Genomic DNA, 6,912 nt, shown 5'->3' on the forward strand with positions numbered 1-6,912 from the left:
CAGGTAGCTTTCTGTAGACCACTTATTTAGAGAGCTGAGGTACAAAACTGAAGTGCATTTTTTTCTGTGTGAATTATATAGATAAAAGCCAAGAGCAAGGGGACAGGAGACATATTAAATTATATTTTGTGGGGCTTTTTTTCAAGTTCCAGACGTAAAGAATGTTTATAAAGTACAAAAGAAATGAGAACTGCTGAGCATTTATCATTATTACATCCCTAAACCGACAGAGAATGGTCCCAGAAAAGCAGAGCTGAAACTAATCTTTCTAAAAGGGGAGTGGGGGAGAGAGAAAAAAAGGGTTGGTAAAGAATTGTGCTGGAATAACATACATTTGTTTCGTCCTTTAGGACTCTCATTCAAAAGAGAGGCCCATCTAACCGACTGGGACATTGCTCAAAGAAATCTAATAGATATTCCTTCCACACTAAAACCCATAGATGAAATGTAAGGTGTCAGACTCCTCGTTTGCTTCTCTCTTTCTCTTTTACACACACACATAAGCATGCACACATACACTTCAGTTTATTTATAAAAGATTAAAATATACACACAGAAATCCTGTATATATGTGTAAAAAAAAGTCTTAACTCCATATGCTAAAAGGTCCTGTCAGTGACGTTAAATTAAGCATGTAGCTTTATGAAATGTTGAAGATTAAATTCTATCGATACCTCAAAAGAAGACAATACATAAACATTCAGTTTCCTGATATGCTCACCAATTTACATCATAGTGATTAAAACAGGTTTTTAGTTAGTTAGTTAGTTAGTTAGTTAGTTAGTTAGTTAGTTAGTTAGTTAGTTAGTTAGTTAGTTAGAAAACCAAAACAGATATTTTTTAGCCAGGACTCCCTTTGGCTATATTTGAGTGTACTTGAAAATACTGCCTTTTCCCCTTTTTTATTTGAAACAAAAAGTAGAGGATTAGAATGTATCTAATAATGATTAATAGCTGAAATGACGTTTTTAATACTGCTAGTGGTACCTATGTTTCTTTGAGTGTTAGGCGAAATGAGATATGAACCCAGGACACATTTATCTGAAGAACAAGTTGGTTGTTTTTATTTTTTTAATTGTCAAATAAATCTAAGTAACTCAATATGCCAATCTCTGTAGAGCAGAATTCCCTTATTAACACAAGAATAAACAAAAAAGAGGGAACATTACCTTGCCATTAGATGCCCGCTTTGTTCCTGAGCCTTGAACTGCACCTTGGAGCCCATATTGGAAAATAATGCCCTAGGGGAATGAATCCACTCCAAACTGTTGTCACAAGTCCCCTAAAAACCACACTGTATATATGTTCGGGGTAATTTTGACATCTAATAGATTTTTGTGCACGTATTTTTACCTGTTCTCTTATAACTATGGAATGTTTTAGACAAGAGTTTTCCCCGTTTCGCGTTCAATAGCTGAGCCTGCTCCTAGCTCTTCTCATCATCCTGAGCCATCCTGGGACGCCTATTGCACAGCTCCAAGGAAAGAAAACTTGTGCATGGGACATGCGTTTGAGTCCCTAGAAGGCTCGTGGGTCGGCGGCTACCACACTAATGCGCAGCGACGCCGGTGGCTTCTGGAGGGGGTATCGCGTTATCGCTTGAATAGAAGCTACTGCCCGTGGACAGCAGGAGTTTAAAGACCCTGAGAATGAAACACTGTGCACTTGCAGCTGGACCATAATTAGGGGGAGCAGAAAGCTTTCTCTGGAGGTGTTAATAAGGAATGGCTTATCTGGGGCGTCAGACTGGATTTCAATCACGTGCATGAAGGGGGTCTCTTCCTGCTCGCCTTTGCTGACCGCTACATTTCCAGCTAACCTGCCCCAGCAATGGACTCCCCGGGTGTGAAATCTGGGCTGGCTCACCCCAGTTAAGGCACGGAGCCAAGGGCCCCGCTTCCTGAGTCTCTGTCAACCTTGCCCAGGAGTAGGATTTGGTGACTCTCTATTTTGGGCAGCCATGTGAAGGCTGGGCCACAGCCCGCGGCCTCTGGCAGTCTGAAAATGGCAGTGATATGGTTTGGGGGCGGGGGTGACTCTCTCTCTTGCAGGGCTGTTTTAGGAGAGCTGGTGTCACGGTGGAGGGCGCAGTGGTGGATAGGGTACCTGGAGACGGGGCCAGGTGGCTGTTTCAGCCTGTTCCTCCGGGGACAGGGGCCCCCAGGATGATTGGGGGTGTTCGCTTTTGCTCACGAGCTAGCTCTTCTTGGTACCTCTCTCCCCGCCCCCTCCTTTCTGCAAAGTCCCGAGAAGGACAGCGAGAGAGGGGAGGGGGCCGCAAGGGCATAGTAACGACTGACCACTTCCCCCCTCTAGCCCTAGGCCAGGCGCATCGCCGCGCACAAATCCCCCCGATGCTGCGGAGTTGCTGGGGGGGAAGGTGCGGGAGGGAGGTTAGAACTTGTCTCAGTGCGGGCCACCAGCGTTAACCATGCGGTACCCAGTACCCACAGATAAATCACCCGCGAATATCCGCCCACACCCAGCCAGAGCATCCTACGTGGAGTTCATGTTTCTGTTCTCTGCCAAAGTCTCCTCGTAGGGTTTTTTTTTTTTTCTCGCTCTCTCCTTGCTTCCTCCCATTATCAAGCTGGGCAGGCAAGGGCGTCTCACTGACTGAAAGCTGCCAGCTCTCAAGTTTTCAAGTCGCTCATTTGATCCGTTCTGCACAAAGGGAGAGTTACTCTGGAAAACAAAGCAAAACAACAGCACAACATCTGCAGTTGGCTCGGTTTGATACCAAGCCCGCTGTCTCTCAGCTCTTACTCCAGGGCCAGCTTTTGTCTACGTTTGTTCTCAGCTTTGCTGAAGTTCAAGACACGAGAATCCCCGCCTTTTTGGTTCCCCCGACCCTGGCCTGGCTCTCCGGGAGAAGGGTTAAGGAGCACTGGTGGCATAGCCCGAGGTACAGAAAGGGCTGAGGAAACAGAGGCATCAATACCAGATGCATCCAAATTCCGAATCCAGACAAACTAGGCTGGTGCGGGGTGGGGATGGAGGGAGGTGCTCTGAGCTTATAGAGTCCCTGCTTCAAAAGTTTCCTCGTCAAACCTTAGCAAAGGATACTGAGATTGAAGAGGAAAACAACTCACAAATACTGGGGATTTCAAAGCACTGGAAATGGCAAGACTGGGGATCCGCCTCCATTTCTCCTTCCTCGGCCTATTTACAATAGAAGCGTCTCTTTTTTTGGTAGCAGCTTTGATTGTATTTATTTCTAGCAGGGACTGTATATCTCATCTTACCCCTACAGACGAGCGAGCTACAGCTCTGACACAAATGAGTTGTGACTGCTTTCTAGAGAGCTCCCGGCTACAACCCACTGCCAGACACCTTCTTCAAGTTCAAGTTACACTCGGGACACTACAGCCTGCTGGGCGCGATCTCGCTCCTGGTTAAAACAATGGCAAAGCACCAATTGGCTTCAACGGGGGAAAGAATCGGGCTGAATCCGACCCGCTTCTCCCCGCCCCCCACCCCCGGCCCCTATTCCGGGAGCAGCCTCCCCCTGTTGAAGTGCTCTCCCACCCATCCGTTTACCCCGGAATCAATGGGGCTACCTCTGTGCCTACGGTGAACTCGATTTGGCTCGTTGTGTGCAGTGCTCATCACATGAGTTGTGGCTTTGCATCTGTATACAAACCTTCACCAGTGACAAAATGTGTATTGTCCAGACGATAATGTCCCTCCGCCTATTAAACGGTATTTCCCCCCCCACCTAGTTTCCCTAGATCTCGCGCCTAGAAATGACAAATAGTTGGTTAAATCCACTCACACTTTCTGTTTTGGTATCAGCAGACCCACGCTTTTAATTTGTCTCCTGGTATCCTGGCATGAACGCCCATTGGACAAAAGAATTCCACGCAAGATGGGAAACATACGTATTTCTGGTGTCCTTTGGGCCCCGGCGAAATATTATTTCTTCTGTCTACCCCATCATATTAAATTGAAACTATCTAGCCTGAAGTTTCGTTGAATTGTCTCCGGATCTGATACAGAGAGGTGTTTAATTGTGTATTAAGCTGCCTTTCCAGATAAAAGTTTATTTTTACAGGTGCCCTTCAGAATAAATCTTGGTTGCCCGGTTTCGCATCAGAAAAAACATCTCTAACCAAAATACGCGTGCAGAGAGGCAACGTGACAAAAGGGGAGAGGGGATCTTTGAGACGCAAAAAGTGTTTCCTCAATAAGGATAAATGGGTTTCTTCCCTGCTATGTTATAGTCTAAAGGAGGAAAAATATAAGTGAGACAAAGGCGTTGGTCTTATAACACGTAAAACATGAACACGTGAACAATAGCAGTCCTTTCAAAATCTGAACACCCACTGTCTTTTTCTAAATACTTAGTGTAACTGATCATCGGGGAAATATACACATCTGCAATCTGTGTATCCACGCAGAGAAAAATGGCATGGAATGGTGACTAAAGTATTATTGGACTTAGAGTTTCACAGGACTTCATACACATCACAAGTGGGTAGCCAAGCGGGGCAATATATGAGTCAAGTAATCACAAACAAAACAGACACAAGCTCCACCCTTCCTTACTTTGTATGAAATTTCGATAACCTGAGTTTTCAAAAATGTTTAGGTATTTTGTCAATTTGTTCCAGAAGTTGGGGGCTTTTTTGCTGGAGGTTCCAGCGCGTGGCTGTGTGTTTCAGTCTCAGGGGGGCACCGCACTCTCCAAAGAAGGGAGGAAGGGCTAGATTTGGAGGCTTTTCCCCCCCAAAGTATTAAAAGAACATGGTATGCTCACACCTTGATTGTGATTCTCACACCTTTGTGGAAGAGTAATAGATATTATTCTGTATGAGGGCTGGCTCATCACTTAAAGGATATAAATACTGCAAGTGCACACACACACGCTCTATAAAGTGTGTGAGAGAACAATTTTTATCTCGAATTTCACATGCAAACGTGAATTTGATGGTAACTGATAAAATTCAGCCGTAAATAGATCACTATCGCCCTGTAGAGATTTTATTGTGACGCTTGCATTTTACTGTTATAGATGCATATTTCATTTCACTTTCAAATTATGCAGCTACAACCAGTTTTGAAATCATTCATAATCCCATTTCTGTGTATTTGGCCGTGGGAGAATTTCCCAGAATTTATCAAACTACCTAAACTTTCCCACTGCTTGTCAAATCTCTGGACTTTCGCCCCCCAAGATGTATTTTTACATTTAGCCTGGCCATTTTTACTGCGGTCTGGTAAACACCTAAACGACGATCAAGGAGCCCTGATATGTCTCTGGTGCCGAAGATCTGTATACAGCGGAACTGTAGGTGCATTGCCCCTACCGCATTCAATGCCCTCAGAAGCCCTTTGGGGACTGCTAAAATATGAAGTACAGAGGTGACCTCGACCCCACTGATCTTTCGGCTTCTTTTCTGAACGCCCATTTTGCCCATTGCTTGTTTCAGAGTGACTATTGCAGGCCCCTGGGAGCTGCCCCCCGCTGGCATGCAGAGCCCTCTCCAGAGTCCAGCAGCAACCCAACTACTGTTCTGATATGCACACATACCCTCCTATCACTGGGTATGGACTGCGGCCTTGGCACTTGGGAGGAGAGAGTCAACGCTAGTCAGATCAGACTGCAAAGAACACTTGAGCCTAAGTTCCCACTGATGCCTCTTTGTCTTTCAAAAACAACGAAGCAACCAAGTCAGCTGTCCTGTTCCTAGCGCAAAATACATCGCAAACCCAACTCATCTGGGCCCCCGGGCAGACTGATTGCAAAACTCGTTTATTTAAATCCTGAAGTTAGCAGATTAGGAATGAGAAACAGAAGTTGTAACTAAACTTGCCATTGACACCTTTGTGTGACCTGACACCAACACAGACGCAGCTAAGTTTCGTTTGTTTATGCAAAGTAACAGCAAACTTCTAGAAACAGTAACACATTTAGTCCTGGACATTTCGGGCGGTGAGTGGGGACACCTTTGGACATTCATCTCCTACCCTCCCCCCTTCCCAACTATATTTAAAACATCAGCTGAAAAGAAAGTAATTGTAACTGACTAACAGGAACTAGCTTGGCCTCCAAAGCACTTTAAGTCAATTCAGCATCGATAATAATAATTAATACATTAATAAATAGAACTGAGGCTTCATCGCCAGATCCCATTACAGTTTTCCTGAAAACTACAATGCGGGCAAAGTTAAAATAAAGCCGTTTGCATGTAACTTTTCAACCAGAAGGGAAAGCACTTGGGTTCTATTCGGAGACGTGTCTCACACATTTCCCTCCCTCCCTGCCCACTTTTTTTTTTTTTTGGTAAGATATGCAAGAATAAACATTGCAGCTCTGGGCTTTTAATTTCTCCAGATGGAATCATAAAGTACCTTGTGTATGTGTGTATATATATATACACACACACACTGTACATGTGAGGACACATGTCTGCTAGTCACCACGAGGACCGAAAAGCAACTGAATCTGAAGGCATAACTACTGAACCACATTTCGAACAACACACTTGAACTAGTTAACTTTAAAGCCAGGGAACCGCTAAGAGTATGGCAGTGGAAGTTTCTCCCTCCCACTTGAAGATCTACAAGGGGAGGCTTCACGTCTCTCTCTCTCTGGATATATGAGTACTTAGCCAAGTTGATGATTTTTATAACATCATCGTACTATATAGTTAGAGTCTCGGTTTACAACACGTTCATATTAAACATGATTTGCCAGATCATACCACGAACGGGGTGGACTAGCCTTCTGATGAATGTGTGATTATATTCTCCTTATTTCTCCCCCCCCCCCCCCAAATAAAAAGCGATTCACTTACCCTGGCGGTGGTCCTCCTCTCCATTCGACACACACACATCTACACACACAGGAAATCGGTCTCATTTAAAGGAAAATCTGAAATCAACATTTTACCTGCACAAGATAAACGC

Source organism: Chrysemys picta, chromosome 1 (assembly GCF_011386835.1).
Source record: "Chrysemys picta bellii isolate R12L10 chromosome 1, ASM1138683v2, whole genome shotgun sequence".
NCBI classification, from domain to species: domain Eukaryota; kingdom Metazoa; phylum Chordata; order Testudines; family Emydidae; genus Chrysemys; species Chrysemys picta.